Source organism: Trachurus japonicus, chromosome 24 (genome assembly GCF_045865225.1).
Source record: "Trachurus japonicus isolate A0001 chromosome 24, Traja_1.0".
NCBI lineage: Eukaryota > Metazoa > Chordata > Actinopteri > Carangiformes > Carangidae > Trachurus > Trachurus japonicus.
Genome location: NC_140930.1, coordinates 16,488,715 through 16,509,047, shown reverse-complemented (window position 1 = coordinate 16,509,047; position 20,333 = coordinate 16,488,715). Strand labels below are relative to the sequence as shown.

General features: G+C 43.2%; 1 protein-coding gene across 6 annotated transcripts in view; it reads right to left on the bottom strand.

Moving 5' to 3' along the window:
- wasf1 (WASP family member 1) overlaps positions 1-19,864 on the bottom strand; it is a 57,006-nt gene extending 37,142 nt beyond the window's left edge. The window contains exon 1 of one of the 6 annotated variants that reach the window (XM_085770097.1): positions 19,402-19,864. The gene's annotated coding sequence lies outside the window, so the exon portion shown is untranslated. The remainder of the gene's footprint in view (positions 1-19,401) is intronic. The other 5 variants (XM_085770094.1, XM_085770096.1, XM_085770093.1 and 2 more) reach the window with 5 other exon arrangements.
- Between the last annotated feature and the right edge of the window lie 469 nt (positions 19,865-20,333).

Here is a 20,333-nt window from a genome sequence, read left to right as displayed (position 1 = left end):
TAGAAAATTAAAAAAATTTTTTTACCCTAATTTCAAAGCAATGACATTCAAAAACAATCTCCCAAAGTTTCACAGTCCAGATAATTGAGGAAAGGCACGTAAATGATGATTAAAGTTGACCTGCAACTTAAACCCTCTGAAAATGAGTGTTGCTTCGGTGCAAAACATGAAATATCTTCTGAACCGTTCATGATAGAGACGAGCTGTAAACTGCATCTGAATCGCGGGATTCTCCGCTTTCCGACGGTCATTGAATGTTGCCTCTATGACGAGAAGGGACGGATACAGAAACAGATGCTAAACCGAGTAGCATCGACGCTAACAGAGCGTAGCATCGACGCTAACAGAGCGTAGCATCGATGCTAAACCGAACGTACACGCTTGCACATGTTTTACAAAATGTCAACAAAACATGACAACTTCTGAACCGTTTATGATAGAGACAAGCTGTAAAAAAAAACATCTGAATTGTGAGATTCCCTGCTTTCCGAGGGTCATTGAATGTTGCATCTATGACAACAAGGTACCGTATAGGGTGCGCGTAATCACGTGGTACAGGAACAGATGCCAGAGTCACTGGCAAAAACTTTAACTGCTATTTTCTCAGGTTTTAGAACGGAATAAGAGAGTAGGAGATCGTAATTCAAATGGCCACATCTTGAAAACCATCAAATGTATGACTTTGACTAGGGTATCATTTTAAAGCTTATTTTCTAATCTTTCCATTGATACCAAAATCTCAACTTTGAAATTTGGGTCACTGTGACTCATTTTGATGGATCGGGTCACATATAGATTTTTTTTTTTTTTTTTTCGGAACAATTTCTCATGTCGGGGCTTCAATACAAGAGGGACATTACAGACGAGCAGTATGGAGGTATTTGGATGTTTTTTGGTGTGTCTTTTTGGACAAAGAAAAGTGAGCCCCGTTCGCAACCGTCATATGGACATGCAGTACTGCGCCGAGCCCCCCTGTAACTCAGACGATAAGTCTGAAACTTCTTCCAACCCTTAGTCGACATGAGGGTGAGTAGATAATGAGGGAAATTTGAATTTTGGGTGAACTATCCCTTTAATGTTAGAGTAAAAGGCAAAAGAGAGAGAGAGAGAGAAAGACATTGATTTCCAGCATTATAGACCATTTTTAACGGACAAGCGTATAACGCTGATAACAACACGCTCCTCAAAGTGTCAGGGGCTGCAGAAAGAATTGGTTACTACTTACTCAGACCTGATAACAGTAACCAACCAGCCTCACATCGAGTCCATCTCTGTGAATCATCTTTTGCGTATCTGTGAATCCAGAGGCCTTTGTAATCACCCTGGATTATTAGAACTGCAGACCAAGTTTGCATACGAAGCGATCGCACTGGAAAAGTCTTTGAACACAACAAATGACACTGCGCAAACTGGATATAAAGGTTTATAACGTCCAGACTGAATGATGATCCCACATCAAGCACGTCAAGTCAAAAAAGATATATTTAAATGTTGAGCAGACACGGTAATCCCTGGCTCTTTCCTGACCAGACTTACACAGCAAATCCAAGGGGTTTAAAAACTTCTGGTCACACACCACTTCCCTAAACTCTCCATGTCCACTGACTGCGCTCACTTTAAAACCCTGTAGTAGACTTAAAAAATGTACAGCTGGCTGGGTGAGCGTGGGATCTTTTCCGCTCGGCTGTTTGACAATTATTCTGACACACCACACCAACAAACAGATCGTTTTCACTTTTTAGCTAATGGTCAATCACGGTCAGTGACGTCCGTGGCGCCCTGCGGAGATCCCACAGCGTTTTATTGGGGCTGAAAGCGTACGAGGCATTTACGACTGCCTGGTGATTAGTGTGAGACAAATTCCCGACTATTCAGCACAAAAAACCACCAGGATGTAGATGACAGAACTGACAGAGCTAACACTGAGAAAATTACACTTGGTCCATTTACAGTTTGATCCTGATTGAATCGAGCGAGAACTTCTCTTGTTCTTTTGTTCTCTGGGCTGTGCCTCGTCATTAACATACGGAAAGGCCGTACACAAGTATCAAATGAACAGGGATGTTCTCTGCACAACCTGCTAACCCCCCTCCTGTCTTTCTATTTCCACCCTGCCAGCCTCCTCCCTCCTCTACACTACCACTTCACCACTGTCTTGCTACTTTTACTGTCCATTCATCTTGGGTGGTGCTTCCCGCTGTCACTTATCACCATGGCAACGCCTGCAGTGGGATGTCATTGGTCACTTTATAATATCCCAAGAGAGGAAAAGACAAAGGAAGCAGGGGTAAGAGGGCGGGCGGGGTGGGGGGGGTGAAGGGGAGAGGAAGCAAAGAATGAGCTAAGATCAGGGCGATGTGTCAAAACAGTGATAGCAAATGATAAATGAATTCAATATGAGACGGAAGAAGAAGGAGAAGAGGAAGAAGGAGAGGAAGAGGGAGACCGGGGGCTGCTCGCTCATTGTGTTTGAACACAAAGCAGGGTGAGGGACGGCACGTGCCAGTGGCGAGCGGGAGGCCTCCAGTGGTGCGGCTCATTGCACTTGGGACAATATGTCCAACTAGAGGCTCAAATGAATCCTAATGGAGCATTTACTCACTCATACTGCCGCACAATATGGCTGCAGACCCCTCAATAGAGAGGAGGTCAAGGGCCTTTTATTTGGAGGGCCTGGAGGAGACACCAGACCCCTTGATACGCTATTAGCCGGGATTAGATACACACACACACACACACAGACACAGACACACATAACCAGAGTTTCCTGTGGTTTTATTTTGTAAGTCACAGATGGAATTATTTCGGTCCAGAAAGCAAGAAATTAGCAAACATGACATGAACAGGCGCTGCATGTCCAGAGAGCACAACGAACTAACCATCCAGCAGTGTTGCAATTCTTCTAGCCCTGGTTTGCCCTCACAGTCGCTGCTCCCATGGAGCTGGAAAAATTCACAAGAGGAGAGAAGCAATAGAGAGAGCAACTAGCTGGAAACCACCGAAAGCGAGCTGGCTGGGATCGAAATGAAACGGCCTCCACCTTCTCCATCGAGAGAGATGTCATCATTAAGTGATGCAAAATTCATGGTCTGATTTTTTCGCTGGATCACCATTAAACAGAATCCAACACAAGGGTCCATGGACTCATATGACCACATACTGGGTTGCACGGCTTCTGCAGCGTTCACTGAGTCAAATTTATGACTTTTAATCAAAGTATACTTTTATTAAATACTTTCAAAACCAGGATATGGCCTAGAAATATTTATTATCATATCACATCTTTCCAGTACTTCTAAGCTCCTATATACTGTAGCAATAATTCTAATTTATAGAATCTAACATTTGTAAGAAATTTATAATATTTTTAATTATATTGGATCTGTGATTTGTGGATACTCTCGGAATAGATAGATTGACTACATAGAAGCAATTCCAAGGGCTGTCGGTTTGTCCTTTACTTATTTACATCCTACAACCTGTGAGGGTCAATAACTCAGTTTCTTGGAAAAGACCCACACGTCAGTCAAGAGCCAGGAGTTATTTAGTGCCACACTCACTCAATGAATGCCTAAAACTAAGTAATTTACAATACTGTGCTGCTCTCTCTCCATCTAAAACTATTTTTTCAGAGCCAAGCCACAGCTTGAGGATGGTTGCCTTTCTCTCGATCAAATTAGCCTGAATGTTTTGTCCTTTGTCCAGTGCTTCGGGGGGAACTTATTCACTCTGCACTACGAGCAGCTGCAAACACAAAAACACAGACGTCCAATCAAGGAAGTTGGCAGAGCCACAGCAGCCAATGGCAGAGAGAGGAGAGAGAGAGAGAGAGAGAGAGAGAGAGCAGGGATCAAACTGGCAAAGTTCACCAGCAGCTGGTTTACATCAGTGATGCAGAGATGTGGAGCAGGACAACTACCACAGCTCAGCTTCCAAAGAAAACTAAGACTGGAGGGGAGGTGGTTACACTGTCAAACTCACAGATGATCAGACGAGGAGATGTTTCCTTTAGCTGGTTAAAATACTTTGCGATTGCAGGGACTCAAGAGAAGAAATAAAATGTCTAGCTCATCTTTTTTGTTATTCTAATGAGTTAGCTATAAATTTTTAACTGCTATTTGTTCTTTCATTTCCTCTCTCATTAGCACATATGGCTGGAATTACATCTGTATTCCCTTTAAAGCAGCTCAAATGCCCAGACACTTTTTATCACAAGATAATAAAATCCTTTATTTGCCGTGGCTGTAACTGAATCGGATGTCCTTGGGAAAGTTTTTAAAAAAATGAGTTTTGTTTCAGGACTCTGATAAAATAGTAAAAACAAAGACCTGATTCTGAACTCAAGATCGCTGCAAAACTTATCAGATGCCCAACGTTGCTCCAGCGCCTCCTCTACATCTCAGAACATCTCCCCAGATCCTTTTGGGCATAAGCTGGGTACCTGCATCAGCCACTTCACGGAAGAACTGAAGAGTTGAGCTAAAGTAAAGTAAGGAAGTCAACATTTTGAAATTCTTCATAGACATACTTCAGTCACTTTTTCTTGCACATGCAAAACAGTGCAATACTATGGATTCCTTTGAGGATTGTCTAAAAGTGTGCACTGCATCTCACCTCTCAGCAGCTTTGCCCCTCCACTTTTGGGAGTGGTAACTCTGAACAGCTACCAACTCTTTTTTTTGCTTTACCTGGTTAATTCTGAGCATACCCTAGTCTTAATGCTTTGCTGCTGTCGAATTTGACAGGAGAGTTGGTACATACGTGCGCAGAACGAGGTGTGCAGAACCAAATAAGACGCGCAAAAACACACTGATCATGTTGCATTTCTCAGACATAAAGGCTCTATGCAAATAGTAGTGGGCCAATATAAAACAACCTGTACACATCAACCCCTCCATGTGAGACCACCTTGCTCCCTACACATCACAGCACCACGTATGTTGGCAGAACATATTATGGCATGTGCCAGTGCGTCTTCCCTCCTGCCAATTAAAGTTCTGTACCAGCCAGAATCCCTTCAGCGGTGAGATGACACCTTGCAGGCCTGCACCAGTTGAGGTGCTAACACACACACACACACACACACACACACACCTCTTCCTGGGCTAAAAATACACCTGCAGCACCGGTGCTGTCAGGCTGGGCTCAAACAGCTATGCTAACTAGGTTTGCCAGTTGTGGGAAACTTTACAGAGTGCTTGTAGCAAGGGATACCAGTACATAATAAACTTATTTCCTCGCCTCAATAACTCTGACTTTTTTTGACTGCACAGTATTTCTCATGATACTCTCCTTGGCACATTGTCCAACTTCTGTATAAGCAATGGCTGCGTTGTTGTGTTGGAAGCTTTTTTTCACATGCTACAGAATTGCTTATTGAATTTTTTTTTCTTTTCTTCACCTGAGCTCGGTAGTTTGAGCCCACAAGTAAGTTTGCAGCCATTTCTCATGTACATGTGGAAGTCCCAATCCGGCAGGGGTGTGATGCAAGGTAGTCATCCAGCACTGTGCCCTACCTCTCCTCCTGACAGTCAACACAGATAAAAGTGAGCATCCTGGAAGGCTGGCACTGAGACGCTACTCAGATGGCACAGATCCACTGGCTGCCTTTGCTTTCTCGGCAGTTATGTTGCCCGGTCGGCACTTGTAGTAAAGTTTAAAGGGATAGTTCAACATTTTTTAAGATATGCGGGGCAGAGACGTGAGCTGCTCAGCGAACACAATGGATGCGAACGGTACAGGTCCCCTGTAGCTCATCAAATTCATCAAATACACAATCCAACAACTCCAACGCTCTGGTAGACAAGTTGTCACCTGCACATTCGCCACACTATGAAATAATCATGTATAATTATGTAGCATTACAACACACGAAGCCAATACTCAGAACTTTACTTGCACTTTTTGCTGCTTCAGACAAGATTGAACACTGACTACAATGCTGATTGCTGAAAACGCAAATTCACAATCCAGTGTTGCTAGTTGGAGATTTCCTAGTTTATTTCATTTAATCAGTGTATTAAGGCAGTCACTATGAATCACATTTTATATTGCTATTGCAGTATAGAAATACTACCCTTCATACAGACTGGAGAAGACATCAAAGTATCAAAACATCTTCAAACCTTTCATCAAGTATTTTCTATGTCCAAGAATTAAAAGATAATACATTTATTTTCACCACACCACATTCAGAGCTTGATCAATGATGAATCTAGCTGGACACACTGAATTTCTAACAAAGGGAATAACTTGCTTTAGACATTCATTTAGCAAACATTCCACTGCAGACATGCACAGCTACATATTCATGGAGGTCTGTGTGCCAACATCAATGAGTAGAGTGTCTGATGAACAAACAGACTCAAAGAAGTTTATCTGCTGAGTGCACAGAAACCCACTGGTATGAATAATGAAAGCCTGCTGCTCAATAATAAATGTCTGCATGCTCGCACTGTGCAGCTGCGCTTGTTTGGCCTGTGAGGGAAATTTCATTATACCGACTCCCTTGCTGTTCATACAGACGTGAAGGACATGTACACAAACTAACCACTGCGTCAACCCCTGTCTGCTCACATGGAAGAAGAAGAAGAAAAAAAAAAATCACCAAAAAGCAGGCGCACAACATGCATGGTCACAAACCCAAGGCACCGGAGAGCTACTCAAGCCGCCAACAGGCTAGTTAGGAGGGTAAAACACTTAAATAAAGTGGATGTGAGTGACTGCCAAGTGAAACTTGAGTCGTTCCGTTCAATGCGTTCCCTCATTTTGTAGTCAATAGATAATGTAAGGCTGTTGTTGCCCCTTATGAACACACAACGGCTTTGTCACAGAAGATGGGCCGAGTCTCCAGAAGGTGACTCTGGGTGTATAAGTCTCAAGAGGAGCAGATCATCATCACCTTCTGTGGCAAGTTTTAAAAAAAAGAAAAAGAAAAAAAGTTTCCGGGCTCCTGTGGATAGATGAAGGTTGTCCAGAGGTGTAGAGGGGAAGGCACAGCAGAGAAAGTGAGGGAGAGGGAAAGACAGAGAGACAGCTTGAGGCAGAGTTAAAGAGAAAATACAAAAAAAAAAAAAAAAAAGCGTGGGTGGTATCTGGGGAAAGGGAGAGGGAGAGAGATCATCGTCTCTCATTGAGATCAATGCCCACACCAGGGGCTCTGTGTTTCAGGCCAGGGGAGGCAGGATAACGAAAGAGGCTCTCCCATTTCTGGAGTAGCAGCATTTACCTCATAACTGCAATTTTTGTCACTATATTGCAGTATAGTATAGCTATTGTGATTCAGTGCTGTTCAGTGCACTGTGATGAACTGTGTTTCACATTCATCTGACTGCAGTAAATATCCCAGAGGGCGGCACGTCAAAAGAAATTACACTTTGAATCAAATGGATCTGAAGTGCTCAGATGTGCACACCTTTTCATTTCCATTGCTTTATCACACCTCTCTATTGTTCTTCTATCCATTTTCTATAATCTACAGTACATCTCTGAATAATGTCACGGTCAGAGAATGAAAAGAGGAGCGGTTTTACAGTCTGGTGGTATAGCTCGGAGGCAAAGTGTATTTCAGTCTCTCATGCACCACTGCCTCTCGCACACAGAGGGAAATGTGTAAACACAGGAACTTTTAAAACCTTTCACTTTGGGGAAAAAAAGGTGCTGACATTAGCCTGGCCACTTCTAATACCAACCAATTAACTTTTCTTTTAAATGTTCATCATCATATCTAATTGAATCTAAACTTAATGAATTAGGTTTTCTGTCTAATCTCTTTAAGATTAGAGAGTGGCCCTAAGAGGAAAAAAAAAAGGAAGTTCAAAGGATATCATCTGTAAAAATGAAAACCAAAGATAAAACGTATCAACACTTTGCATTAAAACAGCAGTGCTGTTGTTACAAAACAAGAGTAGGGACTTCCGCCTGCAGCTGAAATCTTATCTTGAATCCAAACTTTCCATAATGTTGAATGTGGAAACTATCTAAACAGAAACCTACTGTGGGTACCATTGCAATGAGTGTTCTCATAAAAACAACGCTGATTAAGCAGGATGAATTTCCTTCCAACAATGAATTCAACAACCTATTCACTACCATTCAGTGAACTCAGGGACTTGGCAGCAGTTCTGGGGTGGATATGTGAAGATGAAAAGACAAGAGGGTGAGGGGGGCGGGGGGTTTGTGGGATAAACTGGACGGATCAGACAGTGCCCAGGGCAGCTGTGCAAACCTCTTGAGTTTTTGTGCTACGTCGCAGAGTTTATGCACGAGAGACAAATCTGTAACAAAGTGCTGGGTGGTGTTGGTCAGAACAAGTGCCCTTGCTGTAAGGAGTCTTGAGGCAGTGCCAGTAGTAGGCAGAGCAGCAGGACTGACCACTAGGCAACAACAAGCTCTGGTTTGATCAAGTCTTCATTCATTTTTGAAATTTTTTCTAATCAGAAAAAAGCAGGTGGTCACGTCATTGTTAAATCTCATCGGACAGTTTCTCGATGACCTCAGATTTATGTGGAAACTCTGCACCTCCTTTTGCAACTCCTTGTTATGCATCACCCAACAACTACTGCCAAAATCAGCAAGGCCACGGAGAAGAAAGAAGAAAAAAAAACACAACAAAATCATCATCTAGTTATTCATTAAACAAATACAAATCTGGTTGGAAAATTATCCAGGCTACATTACTAAATCATCACCCAACACATTTACACACACACACACAAACTCTCTCTCTCTCCCTGTGGCAGCTAAACAGGCAGCGGTTGGTCACGGTCCTCAGGAGCTTCTTCTATCTATAGAAACAGAGCGCTCGTTAGGGGTCAAAGGGTCAGCTGCAGGCGTCATGTGACCTATGTCCTCATGACATGTCAGCACCCCTACACCACCCTCCGCCCTGTGCACCCACACGCGGTCCTGACAGCTACGCTTTAAACATGCCACTGCGAGGCAAAAACCGTGTGGTGAATATTCTCTTGCATGCAAATGTAAAGGAAAGGAAGTCATTGTGGGAGGGAAAAGATGATGTGTCTGCAGAGCAAAGGAGGGGGGGGGGGGGTAAAGAGGACAAAATGTGGCCTAACAGGCTCGTATTAACTGCACTATAGAGGACTGACTCAATTAAGGCCTCGGTCATCCACTTACTTTGCCGTTATATTGAACAATGATAAAGACACTGATCCACGGTGCCTGGCAGGCAGTTTTTTTTTGTTTTTTTACAAGGAGCGAGATGAGATTTTCACATTGTGGCAGACTCTTACTTACTTACTTACGATGTCTGTATGATTCAGTTTTTGCTATATTTAGATTGAGACTGAGTGCTGGGGCCACGACCGAGACAATGCGGTCTTCTTCAATCTACTGACGTGGCTGACTCACACACACGGACACATATTCTGCTCGTCCATATAGATTTCATCATTAGATCAAGCCCGATGCGGTGTCTTGTGTCTTGTGAAGGCGATAGGGGGGACAATGGGACGGAGAGGGTGGAGACAAAAGCACCTCTCGGTACCTATTCTCCCTCTTTGCTTTTCAGCCGTCACCGGGCATTGTGAGGCTCTCTGCTTGTCTCCAATCGACACATCTTGAAAGGGAAGCGAATCAAATTCTTCCTGCAGGTACAAAGTCCCCTCACTCCCCTATTCTCTCCTCCTGGTTGCCTCTTTTTCTTTTCCTTTTTTTTCACTCTTATCAGTGGGCATATTTCAAGTCCCTGCAGTATCCTCTTCAGTATTTTGTGAGGCTAGTGTGTGTGTGCGTTGTGTACAAAACTAACTACATAAGAGACAGACTGCACACACACACACTGCAGCTGTTATCACTGCTCCCACATGACTTCTTCTTGTTATCTATCCTGGTCATTCAGACTTTGGCTTGTCTGTCATTCCCTGCATCACTCCACCGCTGTGTGTTTGTGTGTGTGTTGTTGTTGTTGTTGTTGTGTGTGTATACAAGTCATCATACCTTTGACAGTCAGTCACAGGAGCATTGCTCGAGAACCAGGAGCTCTCTCAGTCGTGTTGCAATTACTACTCAGTCTGCTCATGGTCTATCTCTCCTTGTTAGCCACACAGGTGGGCCCCTTCACCTCACGACCACCGAAGCAGGCCCAGATCCCCCTCATACTATATAACAATTTAGCTCTTTACCTGACTGAACTGTTACACCAGTTTGCAAACCCCACAAAGCTTTAGAATAATTTCTGACACCAATTAAGTGCTGGAAGACACGCTCAACCCTGTTCTCTTATTTTCCGCAAGCAGAGTTTGGGGATTTACATGCTTTAAGATGTCCAGACATCTTCACTCCTCCTGTTCTCTACTATGGTTAAAGAGCCTCACGTTCTTTTTCTCTTTTCTTTTGTTTTTTTTTCATTTTGCCCTTATTTGCAAATGGAAATGAGAAAGAAAGGATACGCTATGCAAGAAAGTTCCCCAGCTGGAATCAAAGTGGGTATGTTGCAGTCATGTAGTACACGAGTTAAGCATTCGTCTTTCATGACCTCATTTTCACTTGGATATCCATGCAAAATGTGGCAAACACAGCTGCATCATGATGGACCTGAAGCTGAGAGATTTGCAAGAAGAAAGTGTGTGAGTGTTAATAATAATAAAAATAAAAATATGCTTGTGAAATCTTTAGAGTTAGAGCGCTCATAATAATTCAATGACAATGTGTAAAATGCAACCGGCTACGTGGCGATTAGGCAATCTGGATGAAATGAGAGAGCACGGTTTACTGAAATTAGCCTCATCAAAGATTTCCACTATTCTTACACTTGATCCACGTTGCATGAGGAAATTTTAATTTGCAGCTCCGGGCAACATCTGGCTTGGTGAATAATGCCCTGCTCCTTCCGCTTCCTCTCTTCCATAGTAATATTACCTTTGTTTGAACTCACTGTAAACCAGGTCAAGCCCCAGACAACATGCCGAGGCCCAACCAAGACGTAACGTTCACTGCAAAACTGGCAGTCACCATTGGCCTCCTTGAAAGCAGCTCCAGCTTATGTAAAGTAGGACGTAGGATGGAGATGGAGTGTGGCGTAGACGCGTAGGAAACAGATGGAGGGAGAGGGGAGGGTGGGGAGGGGAGGGGTGACACAGAAGAAAAGACAGAGACATAGAGAATAAACACGAAAAGAAGTACGACAAGAATAATGGAGAGTGAGACGGATGGAAGAAGAGCCTCTGCAGTGGCAGAAGCAGTAACTCCCAGCGCCGAGGCCAGGCCTGTCTGTCAGCACCTATCTGTCCTCCAGAGGCTCTGGAACACAAACCAGGCACTTGCCTCAAGTCACCAGTAACATTTATATAACCACACACACACACACACACACACACACACAAAACAGTGAGATGACCCTTGACCTTATCCTACACTGCAGGATTTACACATGTGAGCTGCTGCTATACTGTTCAGCCGGAGGAACACGGTTTCCCTCCAGGCCGCTCACGCCAAGCTTGTTTAACTCCAAACACTGGTCTGGCATTTAACCAAGACACATGTGCATACACTTACACACACACACTTTACACATACAGTACATACATACATACATACATACTAGGGATAGACCGATAATCGGCATGGCAGATATTCGGCATTTTTTGATAAGCGGTATCGGCCGTTTTTTCACCGATGACCAATAAAATTAATGTATTTTTTAAACGCGCTCCTTTGGCTCTAACTTAGCCGTCTCTCTGCCTGAAGTCACAACTAGCTGTATAACAATGTCCCGCCCACTGAACCAAGATCTGTGTTGGAGTTTAAGTATTATTCTACAAAAATTTAAGGTTTATAATATATTACAGATTTTCACAGTGTAAAAAAAAAGAAACAAACAGTTATTCAGTCTAATCCCAGGTGTGTTATTCTAAATTCTGACATTTTTACTGCAAGTGAATATCGTTCTAAATATCGGTTTCCTTGATCACTAACAATCTGTATCGGTATCGACCCTGAAAAAAAAAAGATCGGTCAGTCCCTAATACATACATTCATACACAATGAAGCCATTGTGCGATGCTCACAAATGAGCGGTGCTAGGATGAATCAAAAATATTCCCCAAATTCCGAGATTAGAAACTGCACCATCATGCAGCCCTTTCTTCCTCGCGGCGTCTTGGTTTAATGTAGGCCCCTAAACAAGCCCCGAATAACATCACCTGCCAAACGACAGCCTTGTTATTACCGCAGTCCATCTGCTGCTGTTTACAGGATTCATGCAGCGCTCCTTTCACAGCTCGCAATGGAGTGTGTGTGTGTGCGCGTGTGTGTGTGCATGAATGCTTGTGTGCTTTGTAAACACACTTCTGTGGCTGTTTCTAAATAAATGATTGCCGTGTTTCTATTGAATTTAAACATGCACCTGTTGTACCGACAGGTTGGAGGAAAGCTGGGGGGAAACATTTAGATTTTTGGGGGGATACATTCATACACTTTAAGTGAATATATGAAGTAGCTTTTCTTTGGAGTGCAGCGCAGAGGGAAGGGGCAAGACCTACCGATCCTTTTCCCTCCTCATTTCAGATTCACTTTCAGAATGTGTGAGATGTCTGTGTTACTTATCAAACAGGTGCACCAGCCTGAACACCTGTTATCCGAGGCGTACCCTGTGTACCTGTGTACCCTTCACTGCCAGTGAAGTGCACCTCTCTCCTCATGCAGGGATGGAGAGACTGTGCAAATAAGGGGTGAGAATAAAGTGCGACTGACTCTGAATTCTGCAGGATTTACTGAAGATTTAGACTTACAGCTAACACAAGAGTAATTGCATGAAGAATTCAGTTCTTAATGGTAAATTCACAAAATGTTTAAAACAACAGAAACAACGGCGCATCCTCTAGTGCAACATTTGTTGTATGTGATAGAAATGCCATCAACAGCTCAAGCAAATCTGAACATAAACAGTAATGTATTGAAGATATCATGTCAGACAACACTGGAGCTGCCAACGCCAGACGACACCATCCAGAGGAAGGGAAGCATCCTTCAATCACAGTGAATGGTAAGTTCTTATACACTGTTCTGTGTTTCACCTACATGTACCTACTCAATTAGTTGGGGCTCAACACTGACCCCTACCTTGGTCCTCCTTAAATCTTATTTTGTCCTTTTTTCCCTCCCATCCTAAGCAGCCAACAGTGTTGTAGGGAGTAGCTATGTCAAGAGGATGATGGTTCACAGCTCCAGCTCACTGCTGGCTGGCTGGCTGGCCGGCTGAATGGCTACATTCGGACCTCCGAGGCAATGAATCACATTCACACATCCGCCATCTTGTGGTCCAGTCAACAGCACTAGCACGAAAAAAAAAAGCAGAGGAATACACATCTGACCTCATGCATACACACATGAGTGCACACTGCACACCATTGCTCCAGAGCAAGGACGAGGAGACGACGCCTATGGACGGTGTCAAAGTCAAAGATGGATGATTGTTAGCTACAGATTGTTATCATCCCCTAATGTATATACATGTGCAACCACAAAGTGTTTTCACCCTGTTATATAATAGTAGTCTTGACACACGCCAAGCTGTGGGCATGTGTCTATAAATGAAAGAGAGTTATGTAAGAGACTGCTATTGTGTCAGATCATTTCCCGTAGCTTAATGTGAGAGCTCTGATTTCAATATTATACAGCTGAAATTTGAATATAGCACAGTTTAGATTAGGTCTGGCTGTATAAGCACAAACATCTACAACCACCGCGTCTTTACATTTCCTCTGGCACAGCTCTGACTGGAGGGAGGAAAACTATAATGTGTCGTTATTCACTGAGGCAGAACCTCCATCCGCTGACTGTCTCTCTTAAGCAGATGTGTCTTTCATCAGTAACAGTTTCCTAACCTCTACCTGACCTCTGCACTGCAGCGATGATTTGTCCTATGGTGATCTGACAGCATCGCAAGCGTTGATAACACGGATGAAATGACCACTGAGTGAGACTGTTTTTTTGTGTAGGGTTTAAGTGAATTTGGCATTTCCTGCTAACCATCAAAGACAAAAAAAAAGGAAGGCGAGCTCGCCTCCACTTCCAATCTCCTCATCATCTGAGCTAGAGGAGCAGCGTACCCTTCGCGGTCCCAGCTGGGCTTCTTTCCAGCACGAATCAGATGAGCCTTGTGCTCCGGCCTCATGAAAATACAAAGAGGAGCTGGATCCTTGCTGTGAGCGGTAAGTGAACAGCCAAATATTAGCTCTTAATTGAAGGCAGCATTTGTCTGTGTGCAAAGGCACCCCTGCTGTGCAACTGTGGACAAACACACAGGACACTAAGAGTCTACTTCCCCCTTTGCTCCCATTCTCTTTTCTCACCACTTTCGACTGTTCTCTTCACAAACGAATGGCCTTGATCTTTTCCTCTTCAAAAGATTATTTTTATAAACATTCCCAGTTTTTTTTTTTAAAGATCGTTTCTGCCAGACAGTCATGACAAGAAAATAAAGGGCTGAAATTGTTAACGGCAACAAATTCAAGAAATAAAGTGTGTAGTACGTTATGTGCTAGAAATAAAAGTCGACTACATCTTTTACTTTCTGTTTCATTCTCTAATCCTTCACTGTCTTTCTCTCATTACCTCTCCCTTACTATTCCTTGTACTCCTGCCCAGCGCAAGAAGAAGACGGGAGAAGAAAAATGGGTGCTTATGAAAATCCTAATGAAAATTCAGTGTGTCTGTAATTGAATCCTGACGCCCGAGTCCTGACAAGAGGGATTCAAGCTACCGACGGGATAACCGTGCCTCGCCTCCCATTTCTCCAGCCTCCATCAATCATCACACATCACGGCGATGACCAGGGCAACGGCCGTTCCAGCTCAATAAGAACCCATCAGTGAACGAGAGGAAAGACGAGACTGAACACTGGAAGGGGAGAGGAAAAGAGCACTCGGATATAAACAGAGAGGGAAGGACAGAACGGAGAAAAAAAGGAACACGCTGTGCTCCTCATCATGGAGTTTTGCTAAACTTTGCATATTCAAATCTATTCAAAACACACAAATTCTCTGAGTGCAGCTGCAGGGATCATTTTAAAGTCTGCTGGCAGCATTTAGAGCCACATTATGCACAGAACAGAAATATATGATGGTGACCTAAAAGGGCAGCTACATTACATTGTAATTGCTTTGCTTAAAAGTCAACACGAAGAATACCCAAACCATGGACACTGCACACACACACACACACACACAACTGCCAGTGCTTGAGCTAACAGTGACTGCGGAGAACCCGTATCCAATTCACTCCTGCAGCAAACTAAGGCCACATTGTGCTGAGGAAGATATCAGACTACGTTTACAATCCAAACATACACATGACACCAGGTGAATGGCCTCGGCAGTCCATGGTTTTACACCATTGTGTGGCTCATTTTGGCTTTCAGCTGAGAACAGAAACCAGGTCAGTCATAAGACACCACGGTACGCCATTTACCAAGTACCTGGATTTAACTGACTGATGAATCATTCTTTGTTCAGTTTATAGAAAACAGACAAGAACCTGTAGCTGTTGACTATATATTTGCCAATACCGCAGGATTTGTTTTGGCAGTGTTATAAACTCTGTACCAGATTTAGTCTGTTGTTGTGACACTTAAATTCTCAGTCTAAATAATTGAAATGATTTCTAAACCTCGAAAGCAAGAGCATACCCTTTTATACCCGAAGCTGCAACTGGCACACTCGCACACACACACACACACAAAAAACAACGCCTTACAAGACAAATCTTTTCTAAAGCTCATTAGAGCCTAAAGTGACAAAACTTTTGTGCATATTCAAGAACAGCAGCTGTGGTCAAAAACACTGGCAGCTGCATCACAGTGAGTAAGGACATGCTGTATAGATCTAATGTATGAGACATAAAGACCGAACAAAAACACAAGGCAACTGTCAGAGAGTAAGAAGACAGAAAATAACTGGTACTTTAAACTTAAGACAGGGAAAGAACTGAAAAAAGAGGGCACAGACATAGAGATGAGGCTTAGTTTATCCAGTGTAGAAGCAGAACTCTGAGCTCGGTTGGTACTTTCACATTTTCTCCCTGTTTGCAGCATCTGAGACATAGTCCGACAAGTCCATTTCAGCTATCTCATGTCAACTCATTGAGAGACCCTGTCAACCGTCTCTCCTCTCCTGGCTGACAGTGAGAGAATGAAACAGAGTCTCAAGGAGCCAGAATGGCAACTATTGGAGAAATGTGGAGATGGATGAGATGGATAAAAGGTGACACAAGAAAGCTTCAAAATATTTTGAGTTGTTTTTTTGTTTTTTTAATCTGTTCATCACAGAAAAATAAAATAGTACTTTTAGTGCTTCAGGTTCCAGAAAGTATTTTCCCCTCTATAATAACTTCTGTCCCTGGAGTTGTGGAGAAGAGTAGTGGAACAAAGAGAATGAGGACATTATCACCAATTGAAAAAAGTGAGTGAAAAAGCAGAAAGAAATACCAAGAGACAGTCACTGGTAACTCGGTCTACGAGCGAAACATCACGAGCGAGGATGGACACATATATATGGACAAAGAGGGGACGGAGGTGGTAGAGGCAGTGGCCATAAAGACACAAGAAGCACTAGTCACACGGGCTAACTGAGCCCTGGTGTCCCTCCGTCAGGGCGGTTCAGACCACGCACAGAAGCAGCATTATAGAGCGCTGGGTCTGGCCAAGAGGGAGAACAATAGCTCCTGTGTGCCGGAGCCTCTGGAGCATCCTAACAGCTGGGAGATAGGAGGTCTGTCTGTGTCCACTAAATGGCACCTAAAGGGGCGTTGCACATGGCGCACACATTAATTTTCTCTCCCTGCCTTTCCCAGAATCTCTGGCCTACCTTCCTCTCACCTCCTCCTCCTCATCACTCATTTTACTCTCATCTCTTTTTTTCATTTTACTACAAGCTCTTTCATTATGGCCCCTGTTATTCCGCCTGTCCTCCTATCACCCCACTCAACCTCAGTGGAAAAAAGACAAAGGGGGAGAGAGAGAGAGATACAGAGAGATATTCTTCTTGCTAGCATGAGAAAGCCAGAGACTGGCAGAGGATCAGAGCAATGTCAACAAATAAGAGAGGTCCAAAAGCCTCCACAGGAGGCATGCCAAAGCTCTTCTATCACGGGGGCCTCTGAAACACAGAAAAACATGAGAACTGCAAACTGTGCAGGAATGTCATCCCTTGCAGCAAAGAGTTCACAAACGGCATCAGATAAAAACCATGGCAATATGTTCGGCTCTATTCTGGGACTGTACCTGAAGGTATGGGCCATTCGCTGGGTAAAACTGAGCACCTATCATGCAGATCCGTGTATCAAAGTGCAAGTTACATGGTGAGACTTTCAACATTTGCACCAGCGTGTTATGTTTCCCTGCAAGCACAAGAAACTAGGTATAAAATAAAAGCCCAGGAGGTTATGCCCACTTGCAAGAGGACTAGGGGCAAACAACAGACATACTTCAGCACACATCCTCTCAGAACTGAGCGAGGGTGAATTTGGTTCACTGGTTCTGCAAATGTCATTTTGGGAGTAGACACAGTGGATAATGTCTTGAAGCCAACATCAAATTCAGCCAATATGTCCGCTGTTTTATGCATAGGCCCATACATGATCCCTGGGAGCTTGTTGTGAAATCCAGCCTATAAAGCTTCCACTCACTCATGTCATGTGAGTGTGTGGATACCACTGTTGCAGACTGATCATTGTAACAGCTGCAAGGGGTCTTACTCTATTTTGTCCACGGAGCCAGAGCTACCTCCACATGCTCCATTATATATTTTGCACATTAATCATTTCTTTAACCCTGCAAACTTTCCTGGGAAGTGTGCACATTTGGTTCAGATTATGTGTATCAGAATGTCCTTGGTTAAATTCAATATCCTGATGAAATCTTGGAATGTCTTCTCTATGGATTTCAGTGTATATGCTCCAGACAGTGTAGGTGTACAGAGCTGGGTGGTTGATTTTAGCTCTAAAAATCAGTTATCTCCATATTTGTTGATGTTGAGATAAAAGAATTTCCTCTTTTGAAATGGTAAAGATTTGATCTGAATTGACAGGAGGATTTAGGAAATGAATAAACATGAATAAAACCATTATGCTTCACATGCCGCCAGTTGATCTACACCACACTTATAGCCTCGTGTCTCCTCTGTATCGTCACTGCGTTTGATATAATTCTAGTGCATTAGAGTGACAAACCAGCGCCATTTATCTACTGTCAAACGCAGCAGGCACAGCAGTGTAGCCTACATAGACTTTTATCAATGGCTCTGCAGCTGATGTTTCCAAAGGTGATTCATTCATCACCAATCAGTGATCAAAACACACATTTCCATTACAGACTTTTCTGATACTCTCTCTCTCTCTCTGTGTTGTAACAGGCAACCCCTGCTTCACTGTATAGCAGCATCCAATGCTCTCTGCTCTCATTTGGTGCTTACATTTGACAAGCTGCAGAATATATGATGAGTTTAATGTAGCACCACGTGAGCTGGCATCATGTAATGCAACGAATATCTTCAGGCAGACACCAATTATAGGTGATCACTGTACAACAATCACAAAAAGGACAATGCTGCTCATGCCCACTTTTTTTCTTTTTCTTTTTTTTTTTTTGCACTTGAAGTAGTACAAAGAAGGTTTCGGATTTCACAAAGCATGATTTTTCACTGGGCTGAAGGCTACCATCCCCCATGACTGCAAACCAAGCTGGCTGGAATAGACCCCAGCTCCTATCCTGCTCTCTGAGGCAAGTCAATGCATTCTTAGTGGGAAAATTAAATCACGTATTGCCGATGCCAGCGGTTTACCTAATCATACTGTATCACACTGAAACTCAAACACAACACGCTAACGAATAAAATCCACCTAATATAAGACGTAAGCATTTTTTTACTCCTTTTTTTGCTATAACGTTAAATCATTTACGGGGGAAACCAAATATTTGCTCTCTGGTTTCTCACCAACATGATATTCCTCAGTCTGAATATGTCAAGACGCTGCTGCTGCGGGAGCTCATGCAGATGTTGAGCTTTGCCATTTATCACCCTTCAAGCAGTCCCGTGACAAATACGAGCATTGTTTTTCTCTCCACTAATTAATAAACCTACGACCGGGTACTTTCAAGGTTTTGCCCACTTTGGAGTCAACGTTGCCACATTTTGTCACCTGTGCACTGGGTTAATGTGGCAGCCAGTGATGGCCAGGCAGTGTTGAATTACCGAGACCGTTATTTAGTCAAGCAGCTCCAGTTTTTTAAGTCCAAGGTTGCAACATGGTGACTCGGGTTAGTTTAGTAGTGGTTACTGTGGTTAAGATGCAATACGGTTAAGCTAACGTTAGTAAAGTCACATTTCAGAGTAGCTAATAAAAAAAACACAGCGTGGCTTCAGTACACAATGTTCGGATAATTACCTGATTATGTTTGTTAAAATTCCTCTTTATTTTCTGTCCATCCTCACTGAGCAGCAGAGCATGCCACCGTGTCCAAGGTTTTAAATCCCCGGGTCGGATCCATGATTGTACTGTCTCTGATATCAAATGTACTCCTGATGGAAGAGGCGGCGGCGGAGGAGGAGGAGAAGAGCCCAGGCACTTTTTTTTCCAAAGGGATTCTCTGGCAAGATATTGGTGAAATTGGCATTAAAGCGAGCCGAATCAAGCTGACAACACGTCCGGTAGTAAAACAAAACACCCGTCAGATTTACCCACATGTGACAGGTGTGTTCTTTCTAAAGGAACGGTTGTGAAATGATGTTTATCCGCGGGAAAATATCCCCATTATAATCAGTGATAATGGTACGCACCACTCTATTGTTGGGGCGCGAGAGCGAGAGAGAGCGTCCCATGCAACTGATGTGTGCTCGCTCATCGGAGGCTCGCTCGTGGATAGCGTGCGCGCTTGCAGTATTGGCTTGTTATCTGAAACCGTCACTTTAGTGCCGTCTAATCGATTCCAGGGAAGGACCTCGATTTGATTATTGCAGCCCTCATTGTACATACAAATAATTTCAGTAAAAAACATATCGATCTCCTGCGGAATTATTTATTATGTCATATGAAGTGAATCACATCCTATTAGTTTTTTTGTTTTTTTTTTAATAGTGTGAAATATACTGAACAACACCCCATTATAATGAGACTGTTGATGGTAGTTGTTGTTGTCTGTGTATGGCTCAACGTGTCTATAAAACAAAATGAGAAAAAAATCTTAAAACTGGAAGTTTTAAGTAGTTTTAAGAGTGCCTGTCTTGGACCAGAAAGTAGTAGGCTAGTCAGAAATTGAGGGAGCAAATCTTCACATTGAAGAAGCTAGAAATATTTGCTTTAAAAATAAATGAATAGGA